Here is a 25,267-nt window from a genome sequence, read left to right on the forward strand (position 1 = left end):
TCTATTAATCAGTACTGAATGTGGGATTGCTATAGTGCTAAAGATGTTTATCTTCTATTTCATACGCTTAAAGGCGTAAGGCTCTTGAGGTTCGTAGGCCCTCGTACTTTAAGATAATGTGGATAGGACACTAGAATGTATTATAACGCGGAAATGTCCCCCAAGACTCCTTTCAATATTCTTGAATTTTTTTTTTACTACGGTTCATAGATTCTTTGGTTATGGTTTCCCAGAAATTTCTTAGTCAATATCAACCCCCTTAGATCGTTCCATTAATTTTCTCCTATCTACCTTTTTTCTAGTGTTTTCTGTAGCCAATTTCATCGAATAGTTCTTCGTTTATCCACCCCTACTTTGAAAAGTCTGTCTCCACCATTCCAGTATGTCCCTGATCCAATTTACTATAATTTCAATCTTTTTGCCTAGCTCATTTAGCTTGCCTAGGAATTCTTAAACCAACTTGAATCTTATGACTTTGGATCTCAAATCTCTAATGGCTGCTTGGCTTTTGGGCTAGATTGATAATTTCCTCTTTGCAATTATTCTATTCTAATTTGAACTGGACATATTGTTCAATTTCATATATTGCCTCTCAAATAATACTTGGTGTACCTTTAAATCATTTGATTCTGGACCCATATACTCCTATTCCAGTTTGATCTACTATTTTGGAGCCATCCATTCTAGTATATTGTTTTCATCCCATTGACTTTTACAGATTAATTTTGAGGTAAATTTTATTTCAAAGCTAAACTTTTTCGGTATTTCATCTTGAGGATATGAAAGAGGTTTTGGTTTAGCTCTGATGACTCCTTCTCTGTATCTTCTGAGTTAGGTTTACAACACTTTTCAATAATGAATATAAAAACTTTAAGTTGATTGAATCTCTGATTTTAAGTACTACATAGACCATCAACGAGATCTAATTATTTTGCGGGATTGGTTGAGCAGTTCAAAAAACGAACGAAGGCAGTTTCGTGCTTACACTAGAAGAATATTGTAGTATAAAGTTGATCATTTCACTTAGCCATTATAAATTCAATGTGCGATTCATCTATAGTTATTTTCAAAAGTATATAACTACGTTTAGTCACGCAATATGTTGAGAATCACTCTCAACTCAAGTTGTTGGTTTGAATAGTTACCTAGTGTTTGCAAACTCCAACATAACTTTATTGGATAGTGTTAATATTAACTTCTCTACTATAATTGGTAGCACGAGTATAAAACTAGAAGCGGTGTATCAGAGATGAAAATATCGTGTTGGAAAATGTTTATATAGCACGATATCCATTCAGTTCTTATAAACAAATATTTTCAAAACTTTTTTTGATTATTAGACTCCTCCTCTTTGTGTTTGTAAATAGAGAATGGGAAAAGTGGAAAGGGTTAAAAACTTAGCAATCAGAAAAAAGTCGTTTCTTTACTTAGAAAGATAGCAAAATATATTAGAACATTGTTAGTTTTCATTTTCATATGGCGATACATGGAGACTGTTTCTAATAACTAATCATACTTTAAGTCCATACGAAGTATCATATACGTGGGCCATCTGTAGCTAGTAAAAAACAATTTCATAACCACACTTCATTCAACGAGCACTAAAATATTTCAATTTTAGGTGTATAGGATAAAGTTAATTTGAAAGAAAATTTGAAGAAAGTTGATTCTCTCTAACAAATTCAGCTAGAAAATCTTCAATTGATTGAAGTGAAAAGTGTGAGTATTTTAAATGTTATTCCAGTGTATACATCATACGCTTACATTTTATGGTATTAGTAAGATCATTTATTGTTTAACTAGATTTTCACACAATTCAATTATTTGTTAATGTTTTAAAATTTATTACATTTTACGTTAGTATCCTTGACAATGTATTTCAACTTCACTTAACAGCAACTTTAAATTACTGTAAGATCACGATAAGTTTTTTGAGCATTGTCATCATCAGCATTTATTATCCAAATCATTAACAAAGACTAGTACCAGAATTTACAGAAATAAGTTTTTTCAGATAAAGTTTGCGCATTTTTTTACTATTCTAGCATATTTATTTAATATTTCATAGTTTTATAACACTATAAAAATAGTTCAATTACAGTGAAAATTTACATGTTTTTACGCGAGATCCAGTCTAGAAATCTTAGATTGTACATTTGAAATTTCATTTGGCTGAGTACTCATGTGAATTATTTGCTTTACAAACAAACGCCGTAATGAATAAAATTACTCTTTTTAATTCTCATGTTAACTGAATGGACATTAAATTAAGATCTAAAAGTGTATAATAAAGAGATTCTGTTTTAGTGCGTGCATGAACATATATAGAGGGTTTAAAAGTCCTAAATTTTATTTGTTTTAATGTGAGTGGAATGGAATGAACGTAAATTTCATCCGAATAATTGTATTTCTCTATATTATTTCATTTTGTTCAAGAATTTTAGGTGTAAATTTCATTTCACTAAATTTTTCAATTACTTTTCAAATCAGTTGGATTTTTTATAAGAATTCTTAACAACCATTATAAATGTAATATAGTTGTGTTTTGTCCTTTTCTCGGGTCTTTTCGAAGTAGAAAACGGAAACTATGATTCAAAGAAGCTTCGACTAACATTTCGTAAGTTAACAACAAGACCAGCTGATAAACGTTCTTCTGCTATTCCGTATGTAGTCTACTATCATGGTTATTCTTTGTTGGCTAATACCTGGTATAATTTGTTGGTACTTGAAGCAAACATTACCTTTGGTTTTGAAGCCAAGAGTTTCTTCTCTATCTCTTCTATAACCATATGTTTTGCTTTGAAGAATTAGCTCTAGCAAGCCAGCTTTTCATTCCTAGGATGTGACCCACATATACCAATTTTCTTTTTGTTTAAGTTATTATTGATCTGACAAAGGTTTATTATTGAGTCTGTGTAGTACTGCGAAATTGGTAAAATGATATTCTCAATTTCTTTAATGACGCTTTAGTGTCTATGATTCCAATCCATATAGTAAGACCATAACATTTCAGTAAATGTATTTTCGTTGCTATCGGTATTGGTATCTGTATCATGGCTTTAAAAATATTATTTATTTTGATGAAAGCTTTTTGATGCGAATTTTCATTTTTATTTGCTGTCAATTCACATTAAGCTGGTTGTAAGGGATACTGATTATTAGGTACCGTGTCTTTCTTACGTTGAACTTAAGACCATATAACGGGTTAACTCTTTTAAACGCATCCTCAGAAACTGAAACTTCTATACTGTCTTCTATATGATTTCCGCAGTTAATAGAAATTTTGTTTTTTTAAAGCTGTTTTTGCAAGTTGTGCTGAGTGAAAGCTAAAGAGGAAACAGGATAATATGCAGCATTATCTTACGGTAAGTCGAATTGTCACTTCCTCAGTCAGTTCACTCCCCTTGGTTGATTAGTTATAGACCAATATATTGTAATATTGTCGAATAGTCAATGAAGCAGACTTATACATCACATTTGTCATTACGACATCGTTGGAACAATGCTTGTACTTCATATAAAGCTTCCCTTATAACCTATAAGTGACTGAATTCGAATTGGGTTGGGGTTTGTTAAGCTTGTTCACCGGTCTCAAATGAATATTCAATATTATTTATAAGTTCGAACATGGTATTTACTCTTATTGAAAATTTCAATTACTTTGGAATCCAGAAATGAGCACTATACAAACTGTGGAACGTTTCATATATCAAATAAACTCGACAAGAATATTTTTCAGGCCACAAATTGGAGAAAAAGTTCCGTGCCTTTGCCGAAAATAGTCGACTTAAATATCTGGACATTCTAAGAAAACAATCTTAAAACCATGAGGTCGAATAACGAGCAATAATTTTAAAAGGAATGTAAAAAAGTGTTGCAAACTATAAGATTTTCTTTTTGTTTTTGTTTTTATATTCTAATACTTTGAACTTAGGATAAGGTCAATATTTACAATTAAAAAGTGTAGTATGGAGCCTTTCTTAATGTGCCTATCAGAAATAATAGAATAAATAATCAAGTTTATTCCAAGTTTCAGTATTAAAAAATATTGTACGTGTAGTGAGCGAAATTAAATGTACCGCAGATCTCTCTGCCATTCGGCTTGTTACGTTTTTCTTCAAACATTTTGAATATTCCTTTATTCACATATTGTGGCCCAGAAGTCACTTCGGATTTATTTGTTCTAACATTCGAGTTTTTGAAGAAATTAATTTGTTATCGACCTCCTACCCATTGAAGTAAATTTTAGTACATTTGTGGTGATTTTATTCTTTATATTCGCTGGTGAGTTTTTCTTTCCTTTTTTTTATCATACTCACAAAAATTTTCACGGCTTCCTTTTGTTTTAAGCAAACTTTATATGACACTTTTCATATAAATCGATATTTTCTACTTATTTGGGGAACAGAACGAATAGAATAGAACACATTCCTGTTTGGTTATATTTAAAAAAATATAAATTAAGTTTTTTATATGTTAGAGCATAAGCTCCTTTTGTTCAAATCTGTTTTTTTCTACTCGTTTCTTTTGCCGTAATTTTCATCTGTTTCCCCGTTTTCTTCCTCATTTAATTTTTTTTTTCGTAGTTCTACAGCAGCCAGGTAGGGAGTTTCAACCACCAAGGATCCAACCACCACACTACAAATTGAGCTCACTCCAGCATCTGGGAATCCAGTTGAGTGCTGCATCCATCCCGGATTTCCATAGATAAGTCCCAGCCTTATCTTTAATATATAAATATATCTGAGTTGTTTTAATTTATAACTGCTTTTGTTGGTTGTGCTCTTTTGGATACGCAGTTAATGCGAATTGACTATTTTTTCAATAAATTTATTTATTGCTGAAACTTTTTTTATTGTATTGTTCTTAGCAATAAATATTTATTTGGATAATCGTGTTCGTGGATAGTTTTAGATTGTGTAATCTATTTTTAATTTAATTCATAAGGTGTTTCCAGCTCCTCCACCTTTTTATTAATTGTTAACGTCGTTCTTTAAAAAACTGTTGGCGTCCAATTCAATATTAATTGTTCACCCCATATAATTACTAGTTATTCAACTGAGGCCGAATACCACTTCCTGAAGAAGAGTCTTCTGCCGGGAAATTTAAGGTTATATTTCTCTTCCTGAAATATACAATTTTCTTAGCTTGTGAAGTAAATTACTATTTCAGATACCAATATTTTGAAGTGCAAAAGTGGAGATTACCAAATGTTTGAATAAACATATCTCTTTATCTGATAAAGTACATCCTTTAGCAGGAAACCTGAAACTGACCGGAATTACTCACGTATAATTAAACACAGCTGTAGTGTTGTATTTCCGTTGAAATTACTTGACAAAGACAGATAGCGCTGTTAATCAGTGTATACTTACTGTCAAGCTGGTCAGAATACGGAACAAAAAAAGAGATATAAAGTGATGTATTTTTTTGGAGCTAATTCTATATAAATACCCTGAATGTATCCGTAAAAACATGAAATATAAAACCGAAATTATACGTTATGTTTGTAGTATAAATTTTAATAAATGTTATAGATAGTCCAAAGAGAGAATCTGTCAGTCAACCCACAAAATATAACAATCGACCACTTAACGAACTCAGTCGCATTAACCTTAATGAGATATCTTAATAAGTCAAGTCATAAGGAATCATTTTTAATAAAAAAAATGACATCAAAACACGCCATATTAATTCCGACATAAATGCAAGAATTGTCTTAGGAAGATGCAGCGGTACTAGTTAAGTACTTAATATAACTCAGTAAAGCCAAGAAGAGGTGCAATAGTCACCCAGACAGTTTAATCTCGCACAATTATACTTTCTTGACATCTACTCTCTAACAATACTAACAATACTAATTGCAAAAAAAGAACTTTCAATGAGAAGACTGCACTTGTTTGGTAGTTGAAATTTCAGTCTAATTGGAGTGAAATTTTGGTGTTCTAAGATCTATACTTGGATTTAAAGTGTTTCATTTTCTAAAAAGTGCACATATTTGGACCCAAATATCCAGGAGTGTGTTTGTGAATACTTTTTCTGGAAGAAAACTAACCAAGTTACTTTTTTACAAAAATATTTGGATTGTACCTTAAATGGATCGTTAGTTGTTAGTTCAACGACTTCAAACTGAAGATAAGTCGAAGCTGATCGGGTTTTGAAATAATAAAATTTGCTCTAATGATATGTCAAAATCTTCAAACCGATTGTCAAACTCATGTCGTGGCTTAAATATGATTTTGAAAACGTAATCTTTATGAAATTTGTGCAGTAACGTATTTTTTACGACAAGTATTCGATATGTTGAACTATTTATTACTGTTACCATAATCTCGGAAGACTATTGCGTTTTATAACAGAGATATACAAAAAAATCTCTTATACATTTGAATATACATCTATAATAAAAGCTTACATGGATACAACACATATGGGCAAAAGAAAATGTCTCAGTTTAAAACTCCTCTACAAATATTGGTTAATCGGAGGGTATTTACTCTAAACTAAGTTTATGTAATAGACTTTACAAAGTGATCGAGCCAATTTTATGTTATAGTGCACTACATGTAATTTCAATATCTATATTCTGGGAATATTTCAAACCAAAACATTAAGACAGATTGATAATGTTTCTTGGTATGTTCCAAACAACGTGGTACGTGGGGACCTAAAAGTTCCTACAGTCAAAGAGGAGATCATCAAAAACCCTTGATTTAATTCATAGATTTAAATAAATGTTGAAAAAGATTTGAGAAAATTTCCAACTAGATAAGAATATTGTGAATATGATGCCAGGTCTCAAACTGGAATTCCAAAGAAACAGTAATCAATGGACGAATCTCGTTCATGTTTATATTCAAATCACAATATTTTGATTCATGTTGAAGAAAACTATATTTGAATGTACTTAAATGAAAATAAATTGTTGTCGCACACCTATGACATATCGATTTACTTTCTCATTGGACCCGCAAAGATCTACGTTGAAAATATGAGTCACTTTATATATTCGTGGTATCCTGCTAGAGTAATTGCGAACAGCTTCACTAGGTGATGGTTTGGGATGCCAAAAACCAAATAGAATTGAACGTTTAAACACTAAACTTACTCTTGTTCTGACAAATAATTTTTCAATAATTTGAATTCCAAACGACTGTGACTTTAAAACACTCAAATACAAATAAAAATTTATCAAAACCTGAAATATTTTTTCACGATGTTTAGTTTTTTTATTAACCGACACATGCTGATGGCATTGTTTAAAAAAAGTTGTAATTAATATTTTTTTAGAAAACCTTAAATACAGAAATTGAAACATCTCCTTTATGAACACACTGTATAAAATTGTAGGAATATCGATTGAGTAATATCGTGCGTTTTTCCAATTTTCAATATTTATGTCCCCTCACACGCCAATTCATCATATTCAAACATGACATGATACTTTTCCAATAGGTATAATAAAAAAAATGAGATGATCCGCCTTTCTCATTAACAAAATACGTTTTCTCGTTTTTCGTAGACGTTTGATCCTCAATCATCCTTCACCTCTCTAACCGTGTTTTACGTACATTTTTGTGAAAAGTGAACTATTTGGAAGTTTCCGAGCAATTCAATCAAAGTTAGTCCTGAATTTCCAAGAGTTTTTCCTGAATCGCTAATAGATGCGGTCCCTGACGGTCAATTGGATTTGCGGATATATGATGATTATAAATTAATTACTGACATAAACATATTGAATATGGTTTGTCAAAGCTGAGAATATATTCTGTCATGTTCTTATTTATTTAAACTACTACTGATTGGGCCACTCAAATGAAAGTTGGTTTTTGGCCTCAAGTTGCAAAGTGGCCATAATTTTCTATCCTCCACCAAGTCTCCTTACATCTTCAACAACTTGGACATTCGATCTTGCTCTTGGTCTTCCCAGTGGGCGCCTCCATTCTAGTTGACTTCTCCACAATGTTTTTATTGTTGTCTATCCATCCCTTCTTCTTACATCGCAAAGCCACCTAATTCTTCTACTTCTTATCACAGCCACATTATCGGGTCGTCTGTACCGGCCCGAAAGTTATTTGTTTTTCAGTATTCTCCATACTCCTCCATCGAAAACTGGCCCATATATCCCCCCTAATATTTTATTTTCAAATATTATCAACTTATTCTGGGTGTGTTTTGTTATATTCAAACCTCAGCTCCATATAATAAAACTGGATGTATTATGACTGTGTATATTCTTATTATTGTATTTTTTGACAGCGGTTTACTTTTAAGTATTGTCAATAGGCTTCACAAACATATACTCTAACAGTAAAAGCACTAAACATGTTACTATTCACTAAACTATGCACTAGACTTATTACTAAACATTTATCTTTATTGCTTATCATACCATGGCTGTTAGAGACTCGTTTATATACTTTTTAATTTTATCTAGAGTTTTCGAAATCACTATTTCGTCATTAACAAATTAAAAGGCCTTCTTATAAATTTATTCTATGACAACGGCCACAACATACTGTAAATAAGTTATAAAAACAATATAATGAAATTGACTCCGTGTAAGAAAACATAATGTAAATGGTACTTCTGGGAATTGTACCATCCTCATCTGCCAAAATTTAGATTCTATTGACATTAGATTATATAAGAACGGCTTCACGGTTTACGTCAGTGGACGAGTTCTTAAGAATGAAGCTGGAAACAACATTTGATCGTTAGCTGCATTCAATTGTCTTGAATAAAAATTAAATTGGAAGAAAGTGAGGTTTCTTTTTAAGATTATTTTCGAAAGCAAAACACATAGCCATGGATAGGTACTCTATTTTATGTAAATATTAATGTAAATCGTTGTAAAAGCTATTAAATGCCATACGAATGTTCCAAACTTACATATTTTCGTACTATTATAAAGTAATATGAATATAAAAGCGATTAAAGGCCGGAAGGATTCTCCAAACTTGTGTATTATATTATATGTATTATAAATTTATGGGAATTCCCCAATATTATAACGAAAATGTTCAAATAGAAGAGATTTGTAAGATAATATGAAGTGGATGATGATGAGAGGGAACAAAAGACTCAGAAAACGTATTTTATCTCATATTTTCAAGTGTCAGCAGCTTTGTTTCGAGTCTATCAAACCTGCAAAAGGTGCCGCAGCGAATAAACGTCTAAACGTCGCGTAGAAATTTTTCATAATATAGGAGTCATCCAATGTCACACATACTTCAAAAGTGGTGACAGTTGTGTGCTATTGAAAACCATCCACTCAACCTCTCTAATGGCGGACTTAGTCTTACTCCCAACAATATTCGTATAAGACATAAAAAATACAAGTGAGAAGAAGAATCCTCTATCCATCTAAACAAACGCAAAATGAGAATACTACACCTCTGATTTATCATGTTCTCCAATAAAAAGAGCAGTTTTACATGTGAGTCATTTCCCTATGAAACACCTTGAAAATAACTGATACATAATTAGAACTTATTACCTTGATGCTTCTATGCCGCGAATTTCAACAGTCATAAAATCGTTATTTGTGGCAAAATAACTAGCTACTGCAAGGGAATCTGTTTTGGGCATGTTGTCCGATGAACCACGAGCAAAATTTGGCCCATTTTCATAGCTCTTTGTCCTCAAAACCGCACTTTAGCCTAGCAGTTTGTCAAGCAGGCCGGCCGCTCTATTACACAATCGGCGCTGATGACGTAGTACCTATTTGAAACGAATCTCGGGCGTTATATAATATATCCAGACTTCTGAACTTTGTAAGTTTGTTAATACTAATTCTATCTACTTGATATAAACACCATTCTTGTAAAATTAAGTTGGATTCATTTTCGTTAAGAAAACAACTACTTTTTTAAAATTTTCCTAGCCCATTCTATACTCCTACATAATGAAAACGCAACATGAAAATTACTATATGCCAATGTTTCATATTCATTTATTCTTTTTAAATTGTTGTTAAAGCGTCCAACAATTTATTGTTGATTGTTTTGTTCGTCAGATTAGAACTGTTAAATAATTTCATTTTTTTTTTTAGATAATTTGAATTTGATTAAAATGATGGCCAAATCTGTAAGTCTTTCTTGTATCATATTATATTATTTCTTGAGTGATTTTCAATAATTTTCAATTCACTGACACTTTCGAATGAAGCCACATAATAATGTTAGAGCATGATTTGGAATACTCAGAATGAGATCATTTTTGCCGATGATATCCAATATTCCAGGAAATAAAATTTTCGACGCCGCATCGTTTTCATTTTGCTTAAATAATTATCAATTTCTAATTCTACACAGGAGCTGCGTGACGTTGAGAATAAACAGGCACCACTGTCCCTGATTAGCAAAAAAGCCTTTAACTATAGCCGCCTCTGCTATCAAATGAGGAGCATCTGTAAAAAGTAGACAATAATGGACCACCACATTTCGCATGATACTCTATATTTGACACAAACTATGCTGTCGGACAAATAGGACTCGTTTATTTCGATTTTCCAAAATCTATTTGAAATTCAGCATATTTGTTGGACATAACTAATTTTATTTCAATAAATACATGAAAATATTATTTGATTGATAAAATTAGATGCTGCCCGTATTCGACCGAGTGCGATACACTGCTAGGATCGGTCTTAGATCAGAATTACTTTCAAACATACAATTTCAGCCATTTAGATTGAGAAATGTACTTTTTCATTTCTAACTAATATTTTTATCTTTAGTGAATGTGATTACCTAAACATATGATAACTTTTTCGATTACTTTCTTTTATTCCCACGCTACACGTGTATATGGAGATAAGGAATGAGAATGCATTTTCTATTTGTAGTGTTTCTTTGTGATATCATTTTTCAAAATATTGACAATTTCAATTCTCTCTCAATTCTAATTCTGGTTACAAAATAAACACATCAAATGGTTCTTAGTTTGTATCTTTTTTTTAAATAACGATTTTCAAAAATTCTCTTGTGATATCACGTGAAATAATTCGCTATTCACACACCTGATGAATACATATGCAATTATTTTGCAACTAGTCGAATACATTTACATAGCAAGTTGTGTAAATTATAATATTAATAATGTAAAGTTAATTTTCCCTCATTCGACTTGATAATATCCACCCTCTCGCTCAATATAGTTCAAAGTTCTATTGTAGTAATAGATTCCTTGCCATTTCTGGAAAAATTTGATAAGCACGCTTCTAAGCTTATCCCCTTTAAGTGGTTAACATCTTAAAACGGCCTTTTCTTGTGGCTGCTTTAAGGGGTAACCTCATAAAATGTAATCAGGACTCTGGGGATCTAGCCTAGACTAAAACAGAAGATATCTATTACATATGTTTAAGATTCTGACATTTTTTGTATTGGTACCAAATATATTTTATTGTAAGTATTTTTAGGGATAGGATAAGTCAATGACGTAAGTTTGCAAAAGTGTCAATAAAGTATTATTTGTTTTTGTAAATGACACTTCACAAATTTTTCTACGAATATTGGTCTTGAGACTTTATCACGAAATTGTAATTTGCCTTATACTACCAGCGAAATAATTCCATTCAACGAAAATGTCGCCTCGTCGGAAAAAAGATATGCCCCGCAAACAAAGAGTCCTCCTTTTACTCTCCTTGAATCAAAGCGTTTTTCACAATCCCTCTCTTTCATTGTGTGAAAGATTTTTGGTTTGTACGGTCTGTATTTATTTAGTTCTAAAATTTTTGTCGCTGTATTTTATACCCTTTGTTACATTAATGACTTTCTTTCGCGCAATGACATTGCTGAATTTGGCGTTGAAACTTCTATGTCTAAACCTTAAGCAGTGGTGTGAAGGCGTGAAAACACTGAAGTTAAGTTCAAGTGCATAACTGTATATATTTAACAGAAAAATGCAATTTATCATATTCAATGTCATCGTATTCTTTTAGTACAGTTTCTTATTCAATAATTCTGATATTTCGTCACCTAGAAGTTGCTCGAATGATACACACATATGTGATGGATATATATTGAAACAACAATTGAAAGAACAATTGAGAAAGCTTATATGAACCTTTGTGTAAGAAACGCTCATTTTGTTGCAATGACTTTCTAATGAAACTTTGAGGATTGTTGAATCTATTTATGTGGGTACATTCAAATGAAATAAGAATAACAACAATACTAACAAAAAACTATTCCCTGTATTTTTCCAGAATAAATATATGTTTATTTTGGTAACGAACTATTTTTGTACCAAATTTCAAATTCGTTTAGTAGCTTTCACGTGATTAGATAACAATAATTGCAACAAACAAATTTTTATATTTATAATAGCGAGATTATGAATAATATTATACTAATACCCTTAAATAATATGAGCTTATCAAATCAGATGACTTATGAAGTACCCAGGACATCCTTTCCGAGTTCAAGTAATTCAGAATGGGAATATTTTACTAACAAAAAAAGCAAGTCAAAAAACAAATGATGTGAAGCTTTCAACGACTGAACGGCTATAGATAATAGTCGAGTCACGGTTTTTTCACAGAAATTTTACTGCGAAAATCCTACACAATATTATTCACTGTCACTTTTTCAGTTTTCCTTTTCGACCTAATCTTATTAGCGTCATGTTCAAAGGGAATCTCTTTATTCATTTGTTGAATGAGTTTTTTTTATTTTTGACGTTATATTTTAATATTCTTTTATAACCTGCTTAAACAAAATCAGATTCCTCAGTTGACACAATAAATGAGAAATATAGCGATATAGTAATAAAAATACGAATATCGTTGTATTTTCTCCGGAAAATTTGACGAAAGAAGTATCATGGATCAAAAGACGTGAGAAATTTGGTTACTTGAACTCAAAAAAGTCTAAAGAAACTAAATATAATTTTCATACAGCTTGAGTCTCCGACGAAATTATATCATTTAGAGTTTATTGCTTTGATCATGTATTTCCCTGATTTACTATTCACAAACACAATAACAAATCTACAAAAACTCAATCATAAAAATACTCAAAAACTAATACAATCTAGCACTCAGTCAAAACTCCAAGTTCAAACACACAACACTTAAAATATTAAATGCAAATGCACCACCGGATAAAAACATTCCACCCCCCCCTGTCGTTGGCTATAGACACATACTGGTTGTCTGGACGTCTTAATTGTGTGTGTGTGTTTGCTGTCTCGGGTAAACGCTTTCCAACCTTTCAGTAAGAAGGAATATAATCCGAATGGTCCTTCGCCTTCATTACATCTGTCCCCGATCTATAACTCTGCACTTGCTTATGAAGTGTGGAGTTACCGTGTCGAAGGTATCCTCTTGTAGGTTGTCTCGGAAAACCTAGGATCTTTTTTTTGCTTTTTTTTATGGATTTGTCTGTTTTTTTATGCCAAGAATTAAACAATCAACATTGTCTTCACATGGTACCTTGATTTTCGCGACTTTTGTGTTCTCGGTTCAGCTAGCTTTAATTTCTTGCTTTGAGATTTAAGTTCCACATCGAATTCCCTCTTTCCTCTCCTTCCAACAATCCCCACAGCACTCAACCCTCTTTGCTTTATGTTCTAGAGTCAAGTGATCGATAGGATTTTCGCACACAATTTCTTCATTCCAAGTTTTTGGATGAGAATTTCGAAAAAAATTGTTTTGAAAATTGACAGCTCGTCATCTATCATTCTGACTGTAAATTTACGGTTACAAAAGTTCGAATTTCATCAGAATCGACGGGTGACCTGGGCGAAAGTCTCCTTTCACTTCTTCTCGCCCTTCTCAGCATCGTTTTAACCATTTATTCAATGTTAGTTTCTTCAAAGAATGGTATCCGTAAACACTCAACATTTTTATGGTTTTTTTTCTCAGCTTTGCAACAAACTTTATGTTGATGCGCTGTTCCTCAATTAGAGAGAGCTGCACGTCGATGGTAGGTGACTTTCAACAAGTGGGAGCTCACTCTCACTTACATACAGAATGCTCTGACTCTAACTGAGCGTTGATGGGTATTATCTACAGTAGTAGTGCAACCTGGCGACGTCTGCAATCTATAGAATGAAGTTGTTATTAAACTTTTATACATTTTATTTTCTCCAGATAAACCTCGGATAAGAAGAAGAAGAACTAAAATAGAAAGAGGAAAATTGGAATTGAGAGAAAGACTAGAGTGACGGTTAACTACAATAATGGGTAGACGGTAAAAACAAAGTAATAAAATAGTGTTCTACTGATGTTCTAAAAGTTAGTTATTCACTTTAAGGAAGATAAAAAAGGTTCTAAGAGATTTATACCATATATAAAAATTAAGTTGGCATTTGACAGTGTATTCAGTATGAATATCGCCAACGGTTCCAGAAATTTCAACTTAGTTAAGTTGGCATTTGAATACCATTTAAGTTTTACAAGGGGAAACATCTATTCTTACAGAGGTAAATGTATAATAATTGACGAATTGTTGGTGAAATATCCTAGAAACGAGGCTAGGCACTTTTACAAAAAAAATACCAAAAAACTGTTCAGGCTTATCAATAATCTACTCAAAAAGAATCACACTAAGAATAGCGACACCATAACTTCAAGCAATTTCGGACTAGGCCAACATAACAAGCGGAAGAAGATAATAAATAGACAAAAGTTAAATAAAGTAACAGATGATTCTGATACGACAGCGGTACGGGAAGCAGATAAAATATCCTAGACTGTAAAAAATTCATAGAAACGGCTATGTCTGATAAGAGTAAATTTCTTCAATGAATCGATGTTTTCGAACATATGTAAACTTGTTATTAGAATGTTATATTATATATAGAATAATAGAAATATTTTTTACACATTTTCGTGTTTGAAAATAGAGATGGCAATGAAAATAAACCTTGTAAAAAAACAAAGTCTCGCAACTCAAACCATGTAATAGTCGGTTGATTTATTGAGTCTGTACTTAAGGGACCTTACGTTTTTAGTTATTAAGTGATTAGTTAATTTAACATCTTATAGTGACCACATTAATATTAAAAATCTTTTATGTTGTGGCTTATGATTTAATTGATTTTATAATAATAAAAAAATTTCTTCAACATTACTTTAATCATTAATTTGTTGTGATAGTACTCAAAGGTTGTGTAATTGCTACTCGAGGATCTAAGAATAGTACTGATTTCGCCATAAACTAATTAGTTTGATTAGAGCGTTATATCATAAGAGTAATTTTCTACAAAATCCTAGTTTCATTTTGTATTTTCAGGTTAATTAAACTCGGCATCAACTAAAACTTTGGTGGTTGAAATTTACTGAAACTATTAAAACTCCAGCGGTGTTTCATTTGAGGTCACACTCGCACACATTTAAAAAGGATTATAACAGAATAGAACTTTCTCCCTAGATAAGGTATTAAAATTGAATTTGTTCATAAAGACGTATTAGTGAAAAACGACATTTCAGGCTTGGTGCACAACGGGTTCTATCACATACAATTTAATCTGTTCGGCGAGTGAAGTCCATTTGGTTAAGTTGTCGGAATCGAATAGGCAAAGGAAACTCAATTAATCACTTCAAGCAGTGTATTAATTAGTTTCCGAATTGTTTTAGGAAAATCTGATTTAGGTACAGTGTTATTCAGTATACATGAACCACTCCCTCCCATTGATATTAAAACAAAAAATAGAGAAATAAATGAAAAAATAAAAGTTGTGTGATGATGATAAGTGAAATGTGATAAAATTCTCTAAAAAGTAATTTAGCGTTCAAATTTTGGGAGATAATAGATTACTCTTAAATAAAACACCCTATATATTTATCAAATATAAACACTCCTTATACCGTTTTCAAGTAATGAAGATAAGGCGTTTAGGATGATTTGATACATTTATTTTATTTTTAGCCATAGATCAAAACTTGTGACGCTGAGGTTGCGGTTAACCAGAAGCGTTCTCATGTTGTTCAGAGTTTTCCGCGCTTGCTCAATTCTTGATCTGATTTCGAGTTTTGGGTCACATTGTTGGTTGACGAGAGTGCCCAGGTATCTTATAGATGACACTTGTTTAATGATCTCTCCATGGAGTCTTAGGGTAGCATTTCTTTGTATTTTTGAGAATACCAATATGGTCTTGGACGTATTCATATAAAGGCCGAATCGCTCTGGTTGCTTTCTGGCCATTACCACGGTATGATCTGCGTAACGAAGATTGTTTATAATGTTTCCATTGATCTTTATGTCTGCAGTTATATTCTCGAGGGCTTCGCTGAGTACTGCCTCAGAGTAGAGGTTGAACAGTAGGGGATTAACATAGAAAGAGACAATTATAATAGGATTCAGTTTGAGCTGGGATCTCAATATTTTAACCTACTTCGAGTACGATGCAAAGAAACCTACAAGTTTCTGTCTTCTGGATTCAAATGTATTCTTTGGAACTTTTTCCCAGGATGTCCTATCGAACAGCCCGGAGAGGAGCGCTGCTGAACAATACGCTCAGGTTTCCTCACCTTTGCATCTTTTAAGGAGACATAAAGCTCTTCCGTGATGTCCATCTCCTTGAAATACTTTGCCGTATATTAGAGGCCACTAATCTATTCAATGCAATGGCCTTCTGCATTGAGTTTAGGTGTATCGCATGCTGGTGGTTTACAGCCAACTGTTCAAAAAACTGTTTTTTCGCGTGAAATCAAAGCCCTATATCTTATTAACTTAGAATGAAGTTTAGTGTGTGGTAGTACATTTAACTTATTGGTTGAATATTTAAGATGACAAATTTCTGGTTGTTATGACTTCCTGGTGGGTGGGAACTTATTTGACATCATTTTTTAAGACATTTCCTAATTTCTTCCGGAAATACATTTAGAATATTGTATACACATAAATTATTCTCATCCTACATTTCACAACACGTAATGGGAAACTACTGTGTGACATAATCTTGATATTACGGAAGTAATCGGTCGTAATTCAAACATTTGAATACGTACATTAATGCCTTATTGTAATGGGCTCGTTATACATTCGTGATTGGGAACTATTCAACTACCGAATTTCATTTTGTCTCCTCATGATAAAACAATAATGACACTGACTGGTCATTCGCTGTAAACAATGTTAGGCAGTATTCAATATTTGCCGATTCATTGTACATATTTTCACGAAATGACAAGCGGTACAGATTAATTTTCGAATAGCGTCGAATTTATAGAAACACTAGTGACGGTATTTACAGATTTTTAGTAATTTGTTTCAACATATTTAATGAAGAATAGCATTTGTATTTAATCTGCGATAATACAGACAATTGCAATAATGTTTTGCTTTGGTGTGAAAGGTGTAAAATTAGAACATTTGTTTTTTCTATCCATAAGCACAAAAGACTCAATTAAAGAACTTTCACTTATTTCCAAGCTGAAATAATTATAATTCGATTAAATTCAGGATGATGTTGATGTATACAATCTTTCTCAGAGGGCCATCAATTCATAAACATAAGGTCTGAGGCAACCGAAGATTTTTCTTTCTTATCTTACAAACTTGACACAAAAATCAAAGGAGAATTAGTGGCATGCTTAGTGGACGCTGTCCAGTAAAATATTACTTGTATTAGTAGTATTACTACCAGAGAAACCAAAGGTGAGTTCAAGGCTGTTCGTCCGCAAAGACTACGCTAATTCTTAAAAACAGAAAAGGTAAGCCCAGACAGATAATTCACGTTGCAAAGTCGCTGCTACCTGATTGATAAACAAACCGGCTTACATAATAGATCAACAGGTCCAGGTGTTAGCGAGGTTGATTAACGGGTCCTGAAACCGAGATCAATTCCTACAGACCGGCGTGGTTCTCATTTAGTCCGGGTTTTAAGTGTTCTAAATAGCTATGACGCGACGATGCTATGTAGGGATGGACGTGAGTAGGATAAGGATGAAAATTTTGTAATAAGGCAAACTTAAAATAGGCCATATCATAATTGTTATGATTAATTTGAAGTTAAATATTCAATGAAGATTCGATGAAGAACTTTATGTAAGACCGTGTTCACGGCCATTACGCTCTATTTTATCTAATCTTACATTTAAGTTAGATTTATCTACAGTGACTAGTTTTGATAGTTTTTAATGCAACGTTGTCAAATCTATGGAAACCCCAAAAGATCCTTTCTATATAGGAAGTTATGTCATTGTTATGCGACCGCCGAAAGTATTTGCTGTGAAACAAAATTGATACTTAGGTTAATGCTAGTTAGCTATTTTTTCCTCGGTTCGGTTTCGGTGCATTTGACAATAAATTTTTGCTATTTTTTCAAATGACGATCATGATAATTCATGACACATAGACGAAAAGTTTTTGGGTTATGTCACATCTGAGATAGAATCGATTAATAATCATTATTTTGAAGTGTTCTAATTTTATAATTATCGCAATTGCAGGAAATGTGAACTGTCTTGTATAGTTATAAAAATTCTTGATTTTTTTGTTTTGCTGCAAGTTCAGAATGAACTGTTCGTCTATCCCTTTATTTTTAAGAATTTGTAGATTATATTGGGGGTATTTTATAATACATTATAGAATACAGTATAAAGCGGTAAACAGATTGAATGCCAGCAAGACAGAAACTGTGATAACCCTCACAATGGTCGCGCTTGTACGCCCTCTAGACATCGAAATTAACCAGCTTTCTACTTTTTACGTACTGATCGTTGCTGTACATAACCTCACTTTTCAACTGTAGTTTGTAGTTGCAGATACCTTCAGGTTTTCTTATTGAATGTTTTGTTAAGTCTCTGCTTAATAAGTTCAAAACCCCGATTCATTTTTCTATGTTTAAAAAATTTGTCTGGATTAGAATATTTTGGAGTGAAGTAACTGTAGATATTTCTATTCAAATTGAGGAGTCTCACCCACCAACGTCTTGTCAAATGTCGCTTGTTATATATTTCTCTACGCATTTCATACAGTAAAGTAGGAATATAATACATTATAAATAATACAAGGTCGTCGATAACTGTTCAAATTTCTTTATATACATGCACTTTTGAGGTTATGTTTACTAGCGAACCAGCGACATGTTCGCGTTCATTCTGCGCACTGCTTCAATAATACAATTCAATTTGACACGTGGAGGAAATAGGAGTTCTGTGCCAACAGTAAGGACAGGATCATATATTGGGCAAGAACTATATCGTTGGGTTCTATATTTGTCTCGTTATCGTTTTTGCTCTACTTTTGTCATTGAAGGATGTCATTCATAATCAAACCATTTTATAGAAGGTACAGTATCGAATAGGAAAAAAAGTGTTAGAACGGAAGTAATCAGAGAGTTTGGACTTGAAGATTTAAATGTCCCCTGTGAAAGAGATTGAATAATAAACTTTAATTTTACCATTTATCACGTTGTACAAGTGGGGGATGTTCTAGATCATACACTAAAACGAGAAAAATTAACCGAAAACGAAGAATACTTTTGTAAAGGCAGTTTAGAGCTAGAGAGTTTCTTAGAAATGGAAAAAATTGAGTACGAGCCATCGAGGAAGAAAAAAATTTCAATAATCAGCTATATAATAGAAAAAGTTCAAAAAATGGTACAAAACGACCGTTGTAATAAGATTAGAGAGATAGAAAAGGCTAATGAACAATTTACAGATCTTACTAACTCGGCTTAAGCGAAATGAGTCGGATTTTTTCGTTGAAAACTGAAATAACAGTTAAGACAGTGAATTGCAAAGAGCGAACCGGAGAGGACGATGACGGTTTCATTGCCTGGAAAAGTTATGGCGACAACTTTGAGGTATAGCCATGTGATTGTGAGTATTACAAGTCACTGATTTAATTAAGTAAAGTGAAATATTGCGGAAAGCGACCGCATTTGAAGAAAAAGAAAAAGCTTTTCCATCAGTACTACGTATTTTGTTATACTTTGGTGATCGCCATAACTAAAAGTTGCTTGACCACTCACCTTATTCAACTCCAGCGACTTTTTTTTATTCCGAACCTTAAATTTCAATTGGCATATGTAAATGCCTAGTTTGATGAAAAAGATAACAACGATTATATGGAAAGGTTATTGAGGTTAAAGTATAGATATACTAAATGTACAGACTTAAGACTATGGGAAATGAAAATGATTAAAGAACAAAATGTTTTATTTCTTCCTTAGATCGGAAACTTTTCATTTACCCTTCGTAGAATACGAATATAAAAACTCCGATTGCAGCAAAATCGTTCTTTATTCTTACTATTACCATATTTTTTGCTCCTTCAAATAAGAATGGCACTTCTAAAAACATACATTCTTAAAATAAATCATAACAGAATTAATATTTTAATTCTTGGGGCATTAATATTGTGTTGTTTCTTTTGCTACTAAACGAATATCTGGTTTAGTTATTGTGGTCTATAACGTAATTCGGGCGTTTTTTTTTTCAAAATTTGAACGTTTATTTAAGAAAAACATATACAATAGTATTATTCAAAGTGTTGCTCATCTAAAGCTATGACCTTTTTCCATCTTTCTAGCAATTTGTGGATCCCATCCCAAAAGAACTGCGCCGGATTGGCAGGCAAGAATGAATCAAGCCAATTTTTGATATCTTGCTGTGATGTAAATCGTTTCCCAGTAAAGGCGCTCTGCATCGACAGGAACAAATGTTAGTCAGAAGGGGCAAGGTCTGGGCTATAAGGCGGGTGAGGTAAAATTTCCCATCCACTGTTTTCCAAATAGTTCTTAACCGGAATAGCAACGTAGAGCCGAGAGTTGTCATGGTGGAAAATTATTGCCTCGTGTCTGGTCGCATTATCCGGGCATCTTTCGGCTACTGCTCTCTTCAAATGGATTAATTATGTTTGGTAGCGTTCTCCATTGATGGTTACACCCGGATTTGACAGGTCATGATACAGCCCACCCTTCTGATCCCACCAAATAGAGATCATTACCTTCGCGCCGTGGATATTAGGCTTTGAAATGGATGGTTGGCCGAATTTCACATATGATGTTTTGCGCTTGGGGTTGTCGTAATGGATCCATTTTTTATCACCAGTAACAATCCGCTGCAAAATGACTTCTTTCTGTGGCGTTCCAGCAGCATTTCGAACATGCAAAACCGCCTTTTGACGTCTCCTTGCTTTTGAATATATCCAGCTGCTTTTAAAAGTTTTGAAATGACTGCTTAAGTGACATCCAAAGATTCTGCGAGCTCTTCTTGTGTGTGGCAACAATCGTCATCGAGTAATGCTTCCAGTTCTTCAACTTCAATCTTTTTTTGGCTGCCCAGGATGTTCATCGTCTTTCAATCCAAAATCACCATTTTTAAATCGTGCAAACCACTTTTGGCACGTTCGCTCAGCTAGAGCATGTTCACCATAAACTTCCACCAAAATACGATGACTTTCGGCAGCATTTTTCTTACGTACAATAACAGTAACTTTCCAACACAAGTTCGGAATATTGGAACGAAGTAATATTATACGAGTTACGCTATCTCTTATCAAACCGCACGAATTAATTTATAAATATTATTTATTGATACATATGTAAAATAATTTTCATTGATATAATTCTTGAAATCCGTAAAAATGTTTTGATGACTGTTATTTTGACGTTATTTTGAAAATTTTACATAGAATAATTGACGCGTACCAAATGCGAATGATGATTTATAGGTTTCGTATAATTCTAGAATGTATATGGAATTATATTCGTTCAGTTAACCGATCTGGTATATATAACATTCATTCTGCAAATTGTGCAGAAAACAGATACACGTATGGATATAGGAAAATTATTTTTGCTTCAATCCACAAGTGCGTGAAAATCACATATACTTTTTGGATGAAATGATTATAATTTTCTGCGAAAATATGAAAACAAACCATTCAAATTTGTGAAAAGCAGGTTGATGGACAAAATTCTCTCGTTATTTTGATGCAAGAGTGAGTTTTGTTTGTATATTTCTCCAATTAAAAATCAAGAACTTGAATCAATCAATTTAAATTGTTCTTTTATACAAACATTAACATATCGGGTCAATATTTGATTATATATAGTAGCCAAAAAACCTCAATTAGTGACACATAAGAATAAATATGTCAATTTCAACCAAATGTCTGAAACTCTTATGAGTAATTATCATTTAACGTATACAGGAAACAAAAAGCTCAGAAATAGTGTTAAAAAAATTTAAGTAAAATTATAAATATTATGCAACTACTTAAAATTTAAGTTAGATCAAACACAAAACCATCTTTTTTTTCTATCATTAATTCCAGTATATGTCAATCTCTCAATTCCGTCATAGTACTCAATGAGTTTGTTATCTTTTATGATCTTAACCATTTTATCTATGCTCATAAATGGATTCCTCTGTCAGTCATCCATTATGTATCCCGTTATATTTGATAGTGTATTCATCTGAGTTGGATTGTTTAGTCAACTCATTCTGTATACGTAGATATGGTACTTTCCTGGTATTCTGAACCCATTCATGGTAATTTGATTTGAGTTTGATTCTGTCAATGGCATTATAGGCCTGTCTTAATTCAGGAATATTTGATGAATGTCCCATATATGATTTTACGATGGACCCAGAATAGGTCCAGACTTGGGCCAAGTATGTACAACTCTGGCCCTAACTTGGAAGTCGTTATTGGCCCAGACTTGGTGGGAATCTGGGATGATAACAATGTCCCTCGCTTGGTTTGCAGGCCTGGACCAGGCATTAAAATTATAAAGAAATGATACTATTTTTTATTGTCTTTTATGCTTAACAGAATTTTATTCATAAAAAATTATTACTTTTAATATTGAGATATCTATCATGGTTAAGATTTAAAAACAAAATTTTATATAGTGTTGCCAAGCCTAGCTGACTATAGGATGGCCGAGGTCGGGTTACCCAGAGCTCAGCCAGGCTTGGGTGAATATGGGATGGCCAATGCAAGATCCGAAAAAACAGGGGCATGCTTCAAATGGAGTTAAGCTTCCACCATATTCTCCAGCATTAGGCGCCCAACAATTACCGACTGCTTCCAAAACTTGGAGAACACTTTCGTTGTTAGCGATTGGTCTTCCTTAAAAGATGCTTTAGAAATGCTGGAGCCTTGAACTATATTGAAAATAAATGTGAGAAAATTGCCAGAGAGATCAATACTCGTAGCTTTTCCAATAATTTTTAAACGCGCAAAGCATTTTGTTACATCAACATCAACTCAATTTAGTACCGATGGCTTCGTTGAATTGTATTCATTACTTAACTAAACAGAGAAAACGGGATAATAAACACCAATGGGAATTCATAACATACCTTGTTCAAACAAAACATGAAACTGGAGCAAGTCAAACAAGCTACAAAGTTGTTTTAAACGTTATTTTCGCATTTTATGAATTTTCAGTAATGAAAACTTGTTAAACTATTTGTATCTAGTATAAAAATGTTATAGAAGATATGAAATTAACTTGTTTCGACAATTCATATGAGATTTTCAGTTAATAAATGATGGTTATGGTAATGAGAGTAGGCCTATTTTCAAACACGTCACTTAATTTTCTGTATTAACATCAATTGAAAAATCGATCGGTTTTTTCAAAATTTCTTCATTCCTCCCTCATACTAAGGTCTTATTGGAATATCTGGACCTGTTCTTCACGTAGAATTTTAGTTGGTAGTGAGGAAATATCTAAGAAAACTCTTGTACGCGCTTTTCAAACAACGCGCAGGTGAAAATAGAGAAATTAATTTCACTGGTCATGATAAATAACTTCTTTTATGACCCGAAGTGCCTCGTCCCAGGTGGTTAAATAGAATCTTAATAGGCCAGCGTTAATATTTATGGATACATGATAAAGATCGACCCACACCATATGTGCAATTTACCTTAGTGGGAATTTAAACAAGTGAAAGTGCATGTTCACTATTTCGATAGATTAAGAGTTGATAAATGTATATGAATTACCTACAGTCTTATAAGTAAGTCTTTAGAGTTTATCCTCTATATCTTATTTTTATTTGATTGGTACAATGATTGAAAATTTGATTCTGCTGGAAACGATTCTTTCATTTTAGTGGAATTTCAATCTCAATTTTGGTTAGAGAATGTTAGAATAAACTTTTTATAAGAACTAAATTACCTTAGAGTTTGTATTTCTCTGCAGCCAGTGTTCATAATTGTTAATACTTTATAACATATTTACATATGCAACATACCTTGAAACAAAATTAAAATTTACACCGCTTCGATAAATTGAGTTAGCATAAGCTGTTTTTTGAATAATTCATAAGCATTTTAATTTGTATAAGGGTGTTTAAAATATAAACCGGAATTTTGTTATAAAAATTTTTATTTGTGAGTTACAGAGCTGAAATTTTTTACAGTCCTTCTAGATGGTCTCCGTTACAATCTACATACTTTTGCCACCTCTTCGGGAGCTTTCGGATGCCTTTGTCGTTAAAATCTCTGGACCTGTCAGGTAACCGTTCGTGCACAAAGGATTCTACCTTCGCGTTGCTTTCGAATCGAAGTCCGCCAAGTGCCTCTTTCAATGGTCCAACGACACAGTCGCGGGAAGGTGTTCCAGTATTTTTCAACACAATTAGTTCAACGTTTCCATCTTAAAGCAAGTTTTGATCTATAAACAGGTTACTATAATACTGAGAGTTTACAGTTGCGTTCTAAAGTGATAAAATCAACCGCGATTACTTCTCCCACGTGTCAAAACACGGTTCATAATACCTTCGTGGTACCGATCTGACTTAAATTATATAGTAACCGAGCTGCTCAACACAACCCAATTCTTCAGCAATATCGCTTACAGTAAAGCGTCGGTCTTGCAAAATAAATTTTTCTAATATTTTTAGAAAATATCGTAGCCTTGAATGTATTCTGCAATATTCATTTAGGATTTAAAAGCATTTTACTCAAGTTATCAATGATTGATAATAAATAATACTAAATTAAAACTCAAAAATTTGAATTAGTCATTTTGTATCCATTTTGGTTTTCGTGTTTCTGATAAGACCTTCAATTAGAGCTTTTGATGTAGTAATAATAGTTTTTTATGTCCTGTTTAAGAGGTCAGAGACGCAGAAACTAAAATATAATAAAACATCTTTAAGGACAAGATTTAATATAGAAGCCGCATCAAGAAACCTTTTTGAAGATGTATGTGAATCGTCGATTTTGCACTACTATTTATATTTAACTACTCGTATGCTGTCGGAAACATGCATATTGTGATTTATCAATAACTATCTCATAGTTATGCACAAGTGTATAATGGAGGTTATTATTAACATGAAGTC

At 32.6% G+C, this 25,267-nt stretch overlaps 1 protein-coding gene across 1 annotated transcript in view; it reads right to left on the reverse strand.

Moving 5' to 3' along the window:
- The window catches only part of LOC130891112 (out at first protein), a 230,257-nt gene that overhangs the window by 170,978 nt on the left and 34,012 nt on the right, over nucleotides 1–25,267 (reverse strand). The window lies entirely within an intron of this gene.

The sequence above is a fragment of the Diorhabda carinulata genome, chromosome 3 (assembly GCF_026250575.1).
Source record: "Diorhabda carinulata isolate Delta chromosome 3, icDioCari1.1, whole genome shotgun sequence".
NCBI lineage: Eukaryota > Metazoa > Arthropoda > Insecta > Coleoptera > Chrysomelidae > Diorhabda > Diorhabda carinulata.